General features: G+C 43.6%; 1 protein-coding gene across 1 annotated transcript in view; it reads right to left on the bottom strand.

Annotated features, from left to right (window-relative positions):
• Nucleotides 1-19247, bottom strand: part of GPC1 (glypican 1) — a 374567-nt gene that overhangs the window by 55593 nt on the left and 299727 nt on the right. The window lies entirely within an intron of this gene.

Genomic DNA, 19247 nt, shown 5'->3' on the forward strand with positions numbered 1-19247 from the left:
CTAGGAAATGCAACCAAGCCAGCCAAGGCAAGACCTGATGACTGATGGGATGTGCCCATGCACAGCCCATAAAAGTGCTGTAATTGATGAATGCTTACAGTAAAATGTAAATTCAGTAACCCCATTTCTAGCTGTTCATAACCCTGACTGATTTGCATAAATCAGTGTGACAAAGGACTGTCAAGATTGAAGATGTTAAAACACTTCTCATCTGTACTGGCATTGCATGACACAAAACTCATATGTACATACCAGTAATCCTGTTTAAGAGAATGCACATGAGCGATGTATGAACCAGTCTGGAAACCTTGGACAACATTTAAAAACTGCAAAACAAATTCTTGATTTACTGTGAAACATTTGTATGCAATAAAAGCTGCAAACCAGAAATTAAATGACTGTGTTACCCTTGAACTCATTAACAGCAAATGAAAGCAACTTCTTTCAAGGCATACTGGCACATTTTTCATACACTCAGGAACAGTGAGGCTTCAAATAGCAAAATACTCAAACCAGGACTTGACTTTGAGCATGTGAGTACACTATCCTTTATTTAGCAAACAAGGAAGTGCATTTGTCAGTGCTTTGCTGAATGTGCATTCAGAATCAATTCCTACTCACCTAAATTCACTGCAGTCAGACTACTCACCTGAATAAAGCCTCCAGAATTTGGCCCTCAACAAGTAACCTGCACAATTTTTCATCTATTTTTAGAAGATTTTTTAGAAAGATAAATATATTTGTTTGAGCACTGCATAGAAAGCAGACTTATATGTTTAGGCTAAACTGGTGAGGCTTGGAAGATATGTATCAGTAGCCACTGAGCCCAAGGGAATCCAGAAAGCTTCGGTAATGGATCTCAACTCTCAGCCACAGATGATGTTAGAATTTTTTTTTTTTTATCTATTTAGGGAAAACACAGACTATGATATTAATAATTAAATGAACTACATGCTTTCTTTAACAAACCCTATGAATTGGCCTTGTATGCACAACATACCTGCCCAAGCATGACAGAATTATAAGCTATCAATAAACAGTTTTAAGATCCAGCCATTTTTGGCATGGATTGTGGAAGACATAAAAGAGAACCAGAACAGGTCAGGAATATCAACTAAAGAGTGTAAATTGAATGTCTGTAGTAACATTTTTGAAAATGTCACTACAATACCAAGGCTACCACACTGGCCACTGTGAAACAAGAAGGAATCTTCAGTTGCCTACCGTTTCCAGTTCTGCATTTCATTCAGTCCTCCATCACCAGGACCTCCGATCATCATGGCAAAATACTGATCAAGTGGTTGCTTAGAGCAGTGGTTCTCAACCTTTTTCCTACCGGGACCCACTTGCAAAGGTTCATAGCCTGTCCTGACCCACACTCCTCTGGCCCTGCAAAAAAGAGAGTACTTCCCACCAGGAAGATCTCTCTTCTCTTGTGCCAACTTGAATAGTTGTACACATCTGTCAATACTGGGATACCCTCAGGAGGGTAGGGAACGGAAAGCACTGGCTCCTTGATAGCCCGCCACGGGTGAGCTGTCAAGGAGACCTCTGAGCAATGGCAAGGGGGGAGAGTGCACTCAGAAATGATGTTATTTTACCATAACAAGCCAGTTACATCACAGCTCCTTCTCTTGTGACACAAAACAGAACTACTAGCTCAGCTGATCTCCCACACAGGAAAAAAAAAGGTTTATTTTTGTTAACCAGTGTTACTTGTGTGATTGGGCTGACTTCCCATCCTTCCTCTCCAATTATTTTGGCTTTTACTCTCTATTTAACAACTGCCCCTGTTGTATGTCAGGTCACCTGTTTTGATGGATCTTTTCTGTGTTATGTGACCTGAGTGGGAAGATGAGTGACTGAAACCTACAGCATGAAATATCTCTATAAAGAATGTGTAAACCAAATATAAAGGCAGCACAAGTCATTGAGGAAGACAGACCTACAAATGGAGAATTGGGGATTATGCAGTAATCCAACCCCCTCATGTAACATGCCCACTCAGGCAGGTCACTGGTCATCCTATATTCATTAATGTACTATTTGCAGTAGTTTTGACAGGAAGAAATATTACCAAGCCCAGAGAACTCAGGGGCTCCAATAATTAGGCCTCTGAAGTGTAGCTGACTAATGGGCAGCTTATCACAAGACAGAAATAACTATCCATGAAAGAAATAGAGGACACAAGAGAGAACATGGAGGTAACAAGCAGCAAGATGACATTTTTGGTAAATTTATCATGGAGAAAGTCTTAAAACTTACCTGGTCTCCTTTCCCAGGGTTTTAAATGCCCAACATTGTTGGGCACTGTTATCCAGTGGGGACCCATAGACTAACATGGCTGACTGTGGTTCTGCTATTGACTTCTGCCTTTATTCTGCCCCAGGACACAAGTACAAAAATCTCACCTCTGCACCTGAAGGCTGAGATGAGGAAACTAGTACTCAGGATGGACAAGAGACATAAAAGTCCTGCATCCTGGTACTTTCCCACTATCACGGGTACTGTCATAGGTGACATGTGAGGGGCACGTGCCCCCCCCCTCCCGATTTATGCACTGATGGCAAGATGCAAGGGTGCAGCCCAGCTGGAGTCCGGTCACAGCAGCAGTAGGGGAGGAAGCAGCGGCAGTGGGATTTCTATGTTGATGGTGGGGTGCAGGGCATGGGGTTATAGCCTGGCCAGAGCCAGCTGTTATGTCCCCCCCATCAATACTTACAGTGTGGGGTTTGTAATCCTCCAAAGCCATGCAACAAGGGCCTCTTTGACAGACTGTTTTAATAGAGTGGTGTTCCACCAAGACTCAAACACTCAGCTGGGTCTGAGGACTGTAAGGGGGACTGCTCAGCCAGCTACATAAGAAAAATGGAAAAATCAATCCTATTTCTGCATAATTATCTGCGACATCTAGGCAATACTGGAAGTTACATAGCCATATAAGTCTTTGATCTGCCACAGTAGGGGCTCTCAGCCATGTTCAAATATTAATATCCACATTTTTCAAACCTGGCTACCGACTGTGGATAATTCTTGAGACTCCATAGAGGGATTCTCCCTACCTGAAGAGATGCTAAGCACCTTCAGCTTCACCATGAGTTGTGGATTCTTGGTCCATCAGTAAACCAGGCCTCAGCTGTTCCAATCTGAACACACAGGGACTGAGTTACTTCAGTGATACTACTTAAAACTTCCATTTTTATATGATAGCATTTTTCTGGTAACTAAAATTAGATTAACTATAACAATGTTAAACCTTTTTCTCAATTCTTTTCAAAATAGGTCATTTGTTGAAACCAATCCTTTTCTGTGAAGTTTTGGTCACTGAGAAAAGAAAGTTGAATGGAAAAATTCTCCAGCAGCTGTAATCAGCACAAACATCATGACTGTGCTGCAGCAAACCCCTTAAGCATGTGCTTAAGTTCCATTAGCTATAATGAGACTCAGCGTGCATTTTACGATGAGGCGTGTTTAAGTGCTTTGCTGAATTGGTGCCAAGATCATCATGGGCAAGAAGCTCTTCTTGTGCCCCAATTTACTCACTAGGACTTGCATTCTGCTTTTGTTTAGACCCAAACATAACATTTAGCTGACTCATCTTGAACCCTACATTCAGGATTTCAGGGCAGTTTGACATAGAGATGTGGCTATGTTGTGGCAAATACAGCAAGTTAAAGAGTGTAGATGAGATTCTGCCTTTGGTCTGTCTACACAACCATTCTGAACCTACTGAATTTGTGTTGGGGGAACTGAAGGCAAGGTTGAACTAAGGTATATGGATTGATATTAGAGAAAAGTCATCAATTTTAAGAAGTAGGAAGAAGGAATATTAGAATAAGGTATATAGTAGGTTTTAACTTTATTGTGAACTGGAATATTTTAGTTCTATTTTTTTTTTTTTTGGTTCAAGAAAGGTTGTGATACATTACTTTTTTGCTTGCTGATCTTTGGGGTTTTTTTGTAATTCATGGATTTATGTTAAGCTCTACTTGGATAGGAACTAGAACTGAATTCAAAGTTCAGCATTTTAAAATTTGTTTTGTAATAGTTAAATGTAAGAAAACTAAGTGTGTAGGACATAAGAAAAATGTTTCACAAATGCATTGTACATTTAAAACAGATTTATTAAAAGGAGCATTATCTGTCATAAAGGCACTGTTTCTGGTTGCCACATGGTTCAATATTTTAGAATTAGTGGAGCTCATACTGTGAGATCTAATTTTTATTTGTGGGTTGGAAGAGAGAAAATTTGTTTCCTTGCTTCAACTTCCAATCAAATTCTCAGGTTTGAATGAAGTTTAATGAACTGGTTGACTAAATTAAAACAAAAAATATTGCCTTTGCATATGCACACGAGTCTACCACTTTCAACAAGAGTTTTAGTGTGTCAAAATTTGATATCTTCCATGTTTTGGGGGTGCTGGTTAGTCTAATGACAAAAATACCCAATTACCTGTGAGTGCACACTTGTCACAAGAATACTACTCCCTCTCCAACCTCTCAGTTCTAATTCTAAAAGGCTAGGGTCAGATATTCAAAAAGCCTGAGCCTGAATTGATCCAATCTTTGCAGGTTACTTTAACCTGGCTAGGCTAAACCGTTTTGTAACCATAGAGACATGCCCTCTGGACTGAAGAATGTCGGCACTTGCCTGCAGTGGCTTAGGCTACAAGCTAGGGGGGTGCTGGAGCAGCCCTCCCTTCCTCAGTGCTGAGCTGAAGGGTGGGGCATGGCCAGGCCCTGGCAGGACACACTTGTCATAACCCAAGGGTGTGATTTTTTGTTTGTGTGTGCTTTGGCACTGCTAAATTATTTTCCCGCCGTTTGTAGCTTTCTTTGCAGGGTGCATTTCTTCGTTGCAACACAGAAATGCACGTTGCAAGGAGTTCCCGCCATTTGTATTCAGATTTGTGCCCCACTATTGGTCAGTTCTAAATTATTCCTATGTGGCGGCTAGCGATTGGCTTGCTAGCCGTATAAGAGGCTTGAGTGGTTTCCGCCCAAGTTGGAGGACTCCACGAACATCAGGAGGAGGAGACTTCACGTCTCGTGAAGATCCCTAACTACTGCGGAGCCTATTGGACCCAGCGTGAATATCAAGAAGGCAACAGGGGTCTGAACAGCCTCTCGCCTCTCCCCGTCACCGAACGATCCCTCGATGTACCCTTCCCTGTGCGCACAAGTTCCACGGAGCCTAGCAAACTTTGTGTGAGTGAATTGTGAGTGAATCCAGAGCTCTGTCCGAGTCCTAAAACTAGGATTTAAGCGAAGTATTCCTGGAAGCTTTCCAGCCTGCACCGCGACCATCTACGGTGTAAGTAAACAATCTTAAACAACCAATAAGCATCCGTGCCTAATTCTAGCGTGCCACCTGCCTTCCCCGACCTGGCATGTCCGGGCTGCTGGCCACAGCCCGCCGCGCAAAAAAAGGGCCTCGGACTGCTCCCGACCCGCACAACACTGATTAGGGAGGGGTTCCCCCCCTCCCACTGTTAGTAACAGAGCATTTAGTTACACAGCAGGAAGTTACACAGGGAGTTGTTAGCATGTATTAGCCCATCAAACAAAACAACAGCCTTCAAACTCTTCTTGAAAAAAACCTCTTCCATGGAAGGAACAGAGGGACATTACCAGCTACCTGTTGATTAGCTGCAAAAAGCCCTAAGACGACACTGTCTTGTCTGCCTTTGTCTTGTCTCCCACAGCACGGACGGTGCCCAGCATGTGGTATGCTGCTAATGCTGAGACGTGTCTGTGTAAGGCAGAGGGGAGGGGGGAATCCCTGCTTGAGCAGACAGTGGTGGAGGGAGGGAGGGAGGGAGGGAGGTGAGCAGGAGGAAGCCAGGCAGATGCTGTTGTACCTGCAGTCTCTGCTGGAGCTGCAGTGAGGGAGCAGAGGAGAACGGCCAGCGCTGCTGGGCTGGAGCAGAGAACACAGCCCCACCTAGAGTTGCAAAAGATCTGGGATGCTGGAGGACTCTGATTTAACTTAAACCAGGAAGGGGTTTGGGACAGACATTGCATAAATTGGTTTGACCCAAATCAGTTAAATCTGATACTACATTCAACCAGGTTTATCTCAAACTGGTTTCAGCTATTTTCAAACTGGTTTATGTGCACTGACCATCTGTTCTGTTAGAGGTCCTGTGACCAGTTTCTGATCACTTAAACCAGTTTATGTGTAATATCTGTCCCTAGCCAAGGGGAATTTACAAAACACCTATCATAGACACATCTACGAGCTTCACTTCATAAATCTACTGGATACAAAAAATCTTTGACTAAATATGTCTATATTGGATTTATGACATTATGACATTGGATTTATGGCACATTATAACCTTCCTGCCATCTGATACCACCCAAGGAACCTGTCTGCATTTTACCAGCTACATTCTATCACCAAGTGCACATCCCCCCTTATGTACATCCCCTCTTATCCCCCCACCTACCTGTCTCACACCTATTGTCTCCCATTCCTTCTAATCCTCACTGCCACACATTTACATTTTCACAGACCTGCGTTTTGCATATTGGCTTCTATTCCACCATGGAGAACACACAACACCAGCAGACTATCCCTATGCTTGAAGAAGGGTGTTTGTGCCCAAAATCTTGCAAAGAACAATCTTTCCAACTATTTAGTTGGTGTAATAAAAGACATCACATTGACCAAAGAACCTTGTTTGCCTTAGCACAACAACAAATTCTGGTTCCAAGTCCTTAGCTAGTTACTACCACAACTGATACAGCAGTCCATCTTTACAGCTTTGACTGCTTGGGATTTTTATTTAATTTAAATTAATTTAAATAGATTATAAAATTAGGCCATAACATAGGTTTATCAGAATTTTAAATATGTTTATTTGGAAATATATTAATTTAAATGAAAACTTTTAAAATATAATTATTTTTTACCTTTCCTGTACTTGAACTTGTATAAGGTGAGAGCTTGTCCCTCTAGGAACCCCTCTTTTTAGAATATGGCTTGTTTTTTTTAATCTCCTTAGGTAGAAGCTTGTTTCTTTCTTTAAAGATATCAGTGCATGTTGGGAATTGTCATACTGCCAACAGTCCTTGAAGACATCTAACCCATCAGTAAAAGTGCCTTCTAATGGAGGGTTCTCAATATGAAGGAAAATCAGATCCTGATCCCATTAACAAGTACTTAGCTGAAGATCTCATTTTAATGAGTAGTGAACATGCCTGAAGCACCACTTGTCCCTGCACACAGTTTATCAAACACTTTCACCTTGAATTTCTTATCAAGATGAACAGTGATTCAACTACTTCCTGCTCGCTGAGCAGCCACTTCTCACTTTTGTTTGTCCTTACTACAAACTAGACTGATGAAGTGACGGGATCCTTCCTGAAGGCAGGTAAATCCTGGTTACAGCTGGCAGGCTAGATGGAGTCTGCTCTCTTACACTTTGTGCATCACTGGAAAGAACTTATTTAATTCTCCAGTGTTGTTCTTGAATAATTTAAGTATTGTCAGGCCTTGCGATTTTCTCTGTTGTAGTGAAATTATCAGTGTTTCAGTACCCTGCATGTGATCTGAAGCTGTTAATAAGGTTAGATGCTTCATTTTTAGAGCCTTCTATACAGTTAGCCCGTGTTAAATCTGTGGAATGCTGTGCGGTATCACCCCTCTGCGGTGTTCTGGGCAGGCACGCAGTAATGTTTACTATGAACTCCACAAACACAGCTCATGCTCTCCTGCTACAAGGTCAGTGAGCAGGCCTCTTGCCAAAACGTGCTGTAGCAACCTTTTGCCATATTCCTGACGGTGCCTGAAAACAGCAGAGCACAGACAAAAGTGCCGACTGGCCGACCGTCTCACTGAAGCGAGGATGTAAATTTCAGTCCTTCCCCGGCCTGGCACATAATCCCCAATCCATCTCTGACTGACTGTTCCACTTGGGATTGGATCTCCAGTGGTTTCCTAGAGATGATAAGTGGCACAACTGAGAAAATCCTTGTCCTGACTGCTCTAATCCACAGGCACTCCAGGCTTTGGCAGCCTGAGCTCCTGGCCCTGGTGAGGTGCTACTTTGAGGACTGTAATGCTGCCATGGGCATCATGGTGGCCCACTTACAGGACTCACAACAAAATGCCATGCAAACTGGGGTGATTCAGGCCTGGTATCAGATGCCATCTCATTGCTGCTGAGCACTACTAGTGAACTTGGTCTCATGGGAGCAGCTCATGCTTGGAACCTGGGAAGAGTAGCCATGACAGTGAAACTTTAGGATGGCATATGGCACATTCGTAGACCTTTGCACTGAGCTGGTCCCCTGCTCAAGTTTCAGGGCACTGGGCTTTAGTTCCCTGTGTTCATCAAGAGGTGTGAGCCCTGGTGAATGGAGCCACCAACAGCCTCTGTTCCATCACTAAAACAGTTTGGTGTGGTGTACAGTGGTGACAACAGCTGTGCATGAAGTGTGTGACACTATGCTCGAAGAGCTGGGACCTTAGTTCATTCGACTTGTGAACCCACAGGTAATTGCTGGGTTTGCACAGATGGCCTTCCCAAACTGCATGGGTGCCACCAATGGGACCAACATACGTATCCTGTGCCACCCTCACCACACCTCAAGTTACCTAAACCATAAGGGGTTCCTTTCAGTTAAATTCCAGAGTGTTGTGGGCCACCAGGGGTGTTTCACTAACATCAGTATTGGGCTGGGTACGACACCCACATTTTTCAGAAATGATGGAGCAGGGACAGTTTGCCCTTGGAAATCTCACCGTGGATTTGGATAGGCTGATCGTTCCCCCATTGATCACTGGTGATTTGGCCTACCTACTGCTCCCCCTAGCTCATGAAGTCATACAGCTAGTTAGACCACAGGAGGAAGGTCCTCAGTTCCCAACCATCAGCTGTGGTATGGTGGTGGAAAGTGTCTTTCAGCACCTAAAGGTGGTGAAGTGTGCTTTTGGTTCCCTAGGGGTCTGCACAAAACTCATGCTAAGGAACATTCCCAGCTTCCTGGCCACCACCTATATCCTCCACAATATATGTTAGGCAAGGGGGAACCAGGTTGGCCCCAGAAGGACCCACAGGTGGTGGAAGCCCCTGGCACTTTGGATGGTGCCCAGGCTGAAGCAGTACTCCCAGCCAAACTTCCTGTTCAAAACCACTGCTAGGCTATTCTGATCAAGGAAACCTTGACTGACAACTTTCTGGGACCACATCCTGCTGGATGGGAGGGAATACAGGAGACCTTCATAAGCCACAGTATCCCTTTAATGTGCTTTTCTAAAACACCTCAGTAAACATCTTTCATGATAATTAGTGGGCTCAATGCTCCCTGTTGTGGGGGTCTGGGTTGTGGAGGACACGGAAGGGGAGACTGAGGAATGGGAGTGCTGGAAAACTTATGGGGGAGCCAGGATCCTGCACTCAGGGTTTGTGAGGGCTGGCTGACAAGGGGAAACCAAGACATCAGCCAATGGGTGGGTTAGGGATGTCAGTGACTCAAGATGAGGCCAGAACAGGAAGCACACAAAGGGCAAATTTCACAACTGTTTTATTTCTTCAAATAAACTGTCAAGCTGCACTAAAAGTGGTGTGGGGTGGCTTTAGGTCCACCCAAGTCCCTTTTCCACAGGTCTCCTTGCTAGCTGGGAGGGTGTGATGTGGAAGTGAACCCCCTGCAGTGAGCAAGATGGTTCGGAGGCACTCAGTAACTGCATCTTAATAGATGTGTCTGACTCCACATTGCTGGGGAACTGGGTGGAAGTAGATAGTGTCAGGGTCCATCCTCCCACCTTATCCTTGGGGTCCATGCCTGGGGCGCAGGAACCTGGGAGGGAGGTGGCATTCCCTGTTGCCCTAAGGAAAGGAAGAGCTGCCCCTGCCATGGTGTCCAATGGGCCCATTGTTTAGACTTCCATACCCTGTATGGCACCCAGTCATGCCCCGGGGTGCAAGTCTTCAGCTGGTTCGGGCAGCTAGAGTATGGGGAGGCATGCACATGGTAACCAGCCTCCCCTTACTCCTACTGACCATCTGGCAGAAGTTACTGGCTGGGGAAGGGTGGGAGACAATGGGCAGGAGGTGGCCATCTTCTGTGGTAGCAACGGTGCCATTGCATCTGGTAATGTGGGGGACAGTACGCAGCTACCAGGACCTGCTGCCTTGTTGTCATAGCATGGACATACACCTCTGCAGCAGCAGCTGCTCTGTCCAGGAAGTATCTGCAAGACTCTGCAATGGATGGGAAGGATGCATGGAGGGCCGATTCCTGGTCCCTGCTCCAGTTCCAGGAACTGGCAGTCCTAAGCCGCAGAAGCATGCTAAAAAGTTGTTAGCAGCTCTGACTGGTTCTGCTGGTGGTCATAGGCAGAAAGCCACCTGTCAGTAATGTTGGCTCAGTGTGGAGAGGACTCCCTGAGGTCCTCCAGCATCAGATTTAACTGGTTCTGAAATTTTCAGCTACAAGCCATCCTCTGAACAGGACTGTCCTTTTATGTGTTTGGGGTGGCACCAGCACTGGAACTTCCCAAGCTCTCACAGGCCAGACTTAACTTTGAGTCAACATGCTATGAGCTGCCATTGCTAGGCAGGGAGGTCTGGGAGTAGGGTGGGGTACGGAAGGAAGATTGGGTTTCCACTGACTGCTATGCATGCATGAATTAACCCTTAACTAGGGTTAACTCTGTCCCAGTCATTGAGCATCTTAACTAGCCCATTATGCCTTAATTGGGCCATTGGCTCATGCACAACTGCCATGGTCTAAGCAGGGGTCTGCCACCAATTTTCATTTCTGTGTTGTGCAGAACACAATGCCCCCTCCCTTTTGGTGTATCCCAGGGATAGGGGGCAATCTATACTGATTGCCACTCGTGCCCCTAGGCATTTTTCTAAGGAGTGTGCCACACCCACAGTGAACCCCAAGTGAACGCTGAGCTATGCATCATCCTCAGAGCAAATCACCCCCAATCCATGAGGCATTCCCAGAGCCCCAAGTCACCCCACCAGTAACCCTTTCCCCCCTAAATTATTGAAACTTATCAGCAATTGGTTCTCAGTTGTTCATATCCATCTGTTCAATGAGGCTCTCAATAACCCATCTTGTGCATCCTGGGTTTGTTTCAGGGTCAGGGTCTAGGTAGGGAACAAATTGACTGAGCAGGTATCCTCATGCTCTCTCTATGGACGTTTCAGTAGCAGGTAGCAGAAAGGGGACTTCATTGTAATTTTTGCCATCATCATCACAACGTACCAGGCCCATGGGCATACAGTGTATGGTGTGGCAGGGATGGCATGGTCCGCCTTGAGGATGCTACATAGCTCCTCATGGAAGGGATCTGTGGTTCTCGTGGCACACACACCTTGTTGGCATGCCTCCCCAAACACATTGAGGTTTCATGTATTTGCTTAATGTAGATCTGCTGTGAGTCCTGCTGGTACCCCTGAACCACCATTTGGGTTACGATGCACTGACAGACCTCCTGTTTTGTCTGCTGTCCTTCCTGCCCTTGGCAGTGGTAGTGATGGTTCTCTCCTCAATCTACATTGTAATGAGGTCTAGCACCTTGTCATGAGTTCAGTTCATGTCCCTCCTGCAAGGGGATGAGGAGGACATTCTCTGGTTCAGTTCAGTTCACAAAGCTAGGTGTTTGCTGTTCACACAGGGGGGCTGGGAGTGGTACATCATGACATGCTGAAAGACCACAAAATGCTCATATTATCTCTGTGGAACAGGCTGATGATAACTGAACACATATTACTTAATATAATCTGGAGATACTCCTTTCACAAAAAAGTCATAAGGTTGCTATTATAGGAATAAGTGCTCAAGGACTAAAACACATATTTATCATGTGTTTTAGTCCTAGAGCACTTGGACACACACACACACATTAAGTGCATTTAACACATATTAAGTGTCCATGTGACATATTTTTCCACACTAAACAGTTATACCAAATGCAAATAAAACTTGCTTTCCTGTATGCAATGGGCATGTTACAGAGCAGCCATGCCAATAATCATATTTTGCTTGTACTGCTTTAGGTCTGAGATAGGTGATTCTCAACCAGGGTACTACACCAGGTTAGCACCATTAGGAGTGCAAACAACTACACATGATTTACAGGATAGAGTCAGAGTTTTTAAGCCATAGTGTCAAAATCTTTCTGACCTGTTGTGGGTTTTCTATGTTGTTTCCAACAGAATTGCTCCATTATTTTTCCACAGTCAAAAAATAAGCGAAAGCTAAGAGCTGGCATTTTCCAAAGGGGTGCCTTAACCCTAATGAAGAATGACTTGAGTCTAAAAAGGTTGAAAACTACCGCCCTAGATGCTTGTAGCACTACAAAATAATAGTTTGGGACATGCACATATGAACCAGCTCTGGGTTAGCATGCAACAATGTCACCACAAAGGCATGGTCTCCAGCCAGGGTGTAAGCGTGTGCTGTTCCTTGGCTCCCCCTGCCTCCATGGGGCCTGTCAGTGAGTTATACTCACTGAAGACTTGCCTGATCATCTGTTGCTGCTGTGGCAACACCCAATGGGGCTACCATCCAAGTAGCCCTTGCCTGGGCTCCCTCTTGGAGGGGAGGAGGGAGAGCAAAGCACTGAGGGATACCAGGGATCTCTCCAGACCTGCTTGAAACAGCAACTTCTTTGACATAGATCTGTCATTTTTGTGGCTGATTGGCCATTTTTATAAATGGGCGAAACAGCATTAATGTGTGGATGGTTGTTTTCTGTGCCACTAGAACAGCTTATATGACACAATAAATGTTATGTGTCTATGGCCTAAGACTGCTTTGTTTAATAACAACAATAAAGACCACTGTCCCCAATCTCTGTCTCAGGCCCCAGCATACCACCTACGTGCAGTGATTCCTGAGGGATTTGGGCCAATGTCCAACATGAGACTGTGAAAATTTTCCAGAGTAATATAGCCCTTGAGAAAAAGATGATCATGCCATAGCCAGAGCATGGTATTGACTCTCTGGTGATGTTTTCCTTTTAAGATACTAGGCCTGACTTGGAGCAGCCCCAGGTAAGTTAAAAGTTTTTCTATTCCCATAGTTCTGCTATCTGCAAAATGGATAGACTAACGTCTGTATACAACACACACTCCCTGTAAAAAGTTTTGCTGATGCTGGTAAAGCATTTGGAATCCAGAAGGTTCTCTGTAATCTCATGTTAATTTGTTGTTTCAACCATTGGCTATGCAGAAAAAATGTAATTAAATAGCAGTTAAACTCTCTTGTAAAATAAGCATTCTTTTGTGACAACTGATGTTCACTGCCCAAGTTGCAGTGATCTACTGAACTTGCTGCTCATCATCATGAGGCGAAAAAGAGCACAAATTTAGACTGATTTGTTAATTCAAGGTAAGACTGCTCTTTGTGCTCACCACAAGAGAAACAAGATGTACATCTTTCTGTCAGAAAACTGGAAAATGCTCTCAAAAAAGTCCAACCTAATTAAGAGCTGATGAACTGTTACTTCTCACCTTGATGAAAGAATTCCAATTTCAATAAACTCATTTGCAGAATGTTCTGAGAAAGTTCCTTTAGAATTCACACACAGGGAAAAATACCTACATTACCTAGGGAAAATTAATTAGTAATTAGGTCCAAGTATACGTGTGATGAATAGCAATTCTGGCACAGAATTTAAGTGCACAACTTATACTGTTTAGTAGGTGGTAAGGAAATCAGGAGAGATGGCAAAACTTCTTGTAGTAGCTACATTGGTAATCAGCTCAGTTGCATGGTGCGATTACCACGTGAAGAACTGCTGCAGTACAGAAGAAAACCCCCCACAAATCGCACACCGCTGGTAATGACATATCACCCCTCCCTTGAACCCATACGGAAAATCCTCAAACAATTGCAACCTGTACTAGAAAGAGACCCTATTCTTTAAAGAGATCTTCCCAGAGCCACCCATCCTAGCCTTCAAACAAGCACCGAACCTCGCTAACCTCATCACCAGAAGCAAACTTCCTCAGACCCAGAACACACACAATGGATCCAGACCATGCCATGACAAGAAATGCAAAACCTGCCAACACATCTCCACCACCCCACAATTACTACACCCCACAACAGAGCCTTCAGCATTCCCGGATCTTACAGCTGCACCTCCAGAAATGTAATGCACCTCATCCAATGCACCAAATGCCCTGATGGAAAATACGTAGGAGAGACCAAACAACAACTGAGCACCAGAATGAACGCACACTGGAAATCTATCAGAGACAGGAATGCCCAATTACCGGTAGGGGCACATTTCTCACAAGAAAACCACTCTCTCTCCAATCTCTCAGTCCTGATCCTCAAAGGAAACTTACAAAACACTTCCCAGAGATGAGCCTATGAACTCCGCTTCATCAACCTCCTGGATACTAAGAATCATAGACTAAATATAGACATTGGATTTATGACACATTATAACCTGCCTGCCATCTGACTCTCCAGGTACTTCTCCACTATTCATCCCCCTTCTCTTCCCCCCCACCCACCCTGTCTCTCACCCATTGACTCCTCAGTCTACATTTTCACTGACTACCTGTCTTGTACGCATACCAGCCCAGCCCCTGGCTTCTTTCCTTTTCATTCCATCCAGGAAGAGCACACACCAACTGCTGAAACTTCTGTAGCCTGATGAAGGGTTTTTGAACCCAAAAGCTTGCTTAAAAATTGTTCTCCAACTATTTAAGTTGGTCTAATAAAAGATATCAGATTCACCCAAAGAACCTTGTCTGCCTATGTCCTTAGACCAACACAGCTGCAACCTACACCTGTTGATGTAGTATCTGCACTTTTAACAAAGTTTTTTTCTAAAACCAAACTAACAGGTGAATCCTTCCTCAAATGATGCCATTTATGAGTTTAGCAACAAAATGAACTGCACAAACTCATTAGGTGACTTTCTAAAACTGATAATTCACTCAAAAGTCATTTCCTTTAGGACAGTGAAAGGCACAGTTCCTCAGGTGTGGGCCGATTCTATATGACACTTCACCTTATAGACAAACTCCAGCTGTAAAAAAAACCCCCAAAACTGTTCAGAATAAATCACCACACAATGGAAGTGGGTTTTTCTTCTCACTTTTACACTTATTCACAACATAACTTGTTTGCTCTAATGAAATTTGCCCCTAGAAGCTAAGTCTGGAAAATTCTGCCTGAAGTTTAAGAAGTCCCAGAAAACTGAGAGTGTGAAAACACGATGAGCAAAAGGAAAGAGGAGTCATTACAGTGGGAACCATTATGGAATCCTGACTACAGCTGTCACGGCTGCTTCTGCTGCGGTGACTGAAAAATCTACTTATTCCAGAATTAATCATTTATCTGCAAGCTGTAACCACTGCAGTTGAGAGAGATTGTAAGCTCCTACCCATTCTTCCATCTCACCACCTCCCAGTGTTCACAGCTCACATATTCACAGTTTCTGCATTTTCACAATTCTGAGTTCAAATTGGGAAACTGTGAACAGCGAGGCAATGACTGGTAGTTCCTCTCTGTGAAGATCATGATTTAAAAAAAAAACCCTCAGCAATATGTCCTTTCTTTAGTATTTCTGATGCATCTGATAATTGCATATATGAATAACACTGGGGTTAGCACAGTTAATGAGGTGGGGAAAAAAACACAAGTTGTATCTCATTTGGGTATAGAACAGTTCTGGCTTTCTTTTTTAAAGCATGTAACATTTTAAACATATACTAGAAAAATATGAGAAAGGGAGAACCCCTTCACTGTTAAGATTTGAGGGTCATGAAGATTTTCATAAGAGGTCTATAGTTTTAAAGGTGCAACCTCATAAAACAACAAGACATGATCTATGTGAAAGCAAGGTAGAAGAACACAATAGTCTCCACAGTTGCACTCAGGCAGTCATTAGGGTTACAGACAGATATTACACATAAAACAGTTTCAGTGATCAAAAAACGGTTTAAATCTGTAACAGAACAGATGTTCAGTGCACATTAACCAGTTTGAAAATGGCTGAAGCTGGTTTGAGATAAACCTGGTTGAATGTAGTATCAGATTTAACTGATTTGGGTCAAACTGGTTTATGCAATGTCTGTCCCAGACCCCTTCTTGGTTTAAGTTAAATCAGAGTCCCCCAGCATCCCAGTTGCTTTGCAACTCTGGGCAGAGCTCAGAGCAGGGATGGCCTCCCCTCTGCTCCCTGGCTGTATCTCTGGCAGAGACTGCAGGCATCTGCCTGGCTACCTCCTGCCTACCCCCTCCACAACACTGCGTGCTCAACCAGGGATTCCTCCATCTCCTTTGCCTTACACAGACACCTCTAGCATACCACATGCTGGGCACAGTCTGTACTGTGGTAGACAGGACAAAGGCAAACAGGACAGTGTCAGCTTAGGGCTTTTTGGAGCTAATCAACAGGTAGCTGGTAACATCCATTCATTCCTTCCTTGGAAAAAGTTGTTTAAGAAGAGCTTGAATTAATGACGTCTGTTTTGTTTGATGGGGTGATAAATACTAATAACTCCTTGTGTAACTCCCTGCTGTGTAACTCAATGCTCTTTTATCAACAGCAAAGTGGGGTGGAGAACAGACCCCCTCCCTAATCAGAGCATCTTGCTGGGGCCTGGCCATGCACCCCTTCCGCTCAGCACTGTGGAAGGGAAAGGAGGGCTGCTCAAGTGCCCCCTGGCTTCTAGTCTGAGCCACTGCAGGCATATGCCAGCATTTCTTCAGCCCAGAGGGGATGTCTTTACAGTTACAAACTAGTTTAGCCTAGCCAGGTTAGAGTAACCTGCAAAGATTGGATCAATTCAGGCTCAGGTTTTCTGAATGTCTGTCCCCAGCCCAGAGAGACTGGAGAATCAGGTTCAGAGAGAGAAAATTATCTTGTCTTATCTAAGCTGCTTTAGTTTATGGGCAAGTTGGATGCTGTTAAGATCCTAGGCCAGATATTTAAAACTACTGATATGCCTACCAATCTAGATAGGTACTGAGACATTTGCTTCCAAAATGCAGCTGCTGATCACTGATCCACATGCTGTATTCAGATAATTTGACTATGCCTGATAAAAGAAGGCTGGAATCTATAGCATTTCATTGAGAGAAAAAAAATGTAAGCCTTCTAATTTGCATGTCCCTTGTGCTAAGGGTACAACAATATTTTTTCCAGCAAGGGAAAGGACAGATGAGTAGTGTGAAAATGAAGCCACTAGCCTGATTCTTTGCATGATCAAGTGGACAAACCATCTTAAGCTACAGATATAATACCAGCAGGTGAGGCAGTGGAAGGAATCAGGTATGGTTGTCAAAAGAAAAAAGGGTATAGAAAAAAGAAAACTCATGCCATAATTTCTCAAGTCTGACTGAAAACACAGACTGCTGGTGAATGTCATAAGGGCATAGAGTCAGGAAGTTTTGCTTCTGATTTTGAGCATGGCACTGAGAGGGCTGGCAAATGAAGTTATGCTCATCATTAATGCTGTTATCATGTTTCAAGGATGCTGGTCTAACAAAAACAGGAGAAAAATGCACTGGCAGCAAGGTGTCCTGCATAACATTGGCAATGACAAAAGAAACAGTGCGATGATTTTTTGTTTTAGCTTTCAGAATTTCTTTCCAGAGCTAAATGGGTTTGTGTAAATAGGGAATGCAGGAGCTGCATTGTCTACTAGTGCCAAGTGTCCATTAAATAGATCATCTCAGATCCTAACATCTTGTCTCTGAAAGCTGATTTTTATGCCATTCTTTCAGCCAAGCATATTAAAAAAGAAGCAATTCAGCAATGGATTTAAATGATTGAGAAAGCTGAACCAAATGCTATTGATACCTGTCACATTTATTTCAAAATATGGAGCAATATTTATTTATATTATTAACGGTGCCCACTATTAGTTTAACTGCCAACTATGCCTGCAACAAAAAGCTAATAGGATCAATAAACATCAGCCTGCATGTCTGTGAACAGTACTAAGCAAAAAATACATCCCTAATCAAAACAGTTTAGTACAAAGGCTCCATTCCCACCCATTGATACATTTAAACATACTGGATCATATCATCATCAGGAGCCAGTTTTCCCATTTATTTTGCTCCCATTTGAAATAGTTACTATTCTCACGCTCCACTTCACTCATGCTCCTTGTGTAGTGATAGCTATAACACTTTCTCTGAGGAGTCTGCAAGAGTCCTGGACTCTTCAGATCTCTAGTTTCCATCAACACAGTTTACCTCAAGCAGTTGGCACTTCTTCACTCCTACCTGGATCAAATCAGATTTGACTTAGGTTGGAAGAAACAAGCGCTCCCATACCCTAAGGGCAATTCAGTGGCCATCACTCAGTATGAGATGAGCTAATGAGTCTTATTCTTTGCAAACAGGTGTTTCTCTCTCAAAAAAGGAAAAAAAGAAAAAAACATTAGTTTCTTTGAGCACAAAGACAGGGTGTGAAGGGCTGTTAACAGAGGTACCTGAGGAGAAGAATTAAGATTCTATTGGCCAACAGTCTGCAATATGCTTGATACTGTTTTGGTAGTGTTGGAGTGATGCTACAGCCATGCTGGTCAAGGAAATATGCAGGAGGCAATGATTTTTTTTGGTGTGGTGTCTTTTTTTGGACCAACTGCATGGTTGAGACAGGAGGGTGTTGGCTGTAACTGTGTTGGTCTAAGGACAAAGGCATAACAACATGCCTACCAGGTAACCGGTCTGCATTTTACCAGCTACATTCTATCACCACTTCTACATTCCTCCTTTCCCCCAACCTGTCTCTCACTTATTGTGTCTCATTCCCTCAGATCGTCTCTGCCACACATTTGCATTTTCACAGACCTGCATTTTGCATATTGGCTTCTATTCTATGCAGGAGAGCATGCAAACACCACTAGACTCTCCCTATGCCTGAAGAAGGGTGCTCAAAAGCTTGCAAAGAAATTTTTTCCAGCTATTTAGTTGGTCTAATAAAAGATATCACATCTGCCCAAAGAGCCTTTTCTGATTGGGACAGACAAGCTTACAAATATGAGTTTCAAAAGCTTGTCTAAGTCCCTCCAAACAATGCAGCTGATCCAATAAAAGATCTCACCCCAAAATTCTTGCTTCGATATAATTAGTGATTTACAGTGAGCAAAAATCTGTTCTTTTCAGTTTACCATCTTGGACTACCACATAACCTGACTACAAAGGGTCTGAAATTATAAAAACTGGAAGGGACTTACAGAGTCCTCACGCTCAGTTACCTACTAACACAGGTACCAAGTCCTACAAATATTTTCAAT

The sequence above is a fragment of the Alligator mississippiensis genome, chromosome 7 (genome assembly GCF_030867095.1).
Source record: "Alligator mississippiensis isolate rAllMis1 chromosome 7, rAllMis1, whole genome shotgun sequence".
Classification (NCBI taxonomy): Eukaryota; Metazoa; Chordata; order Crocodylia; family Alligatoridae; genus Alligator; species Alligator mississippiensis.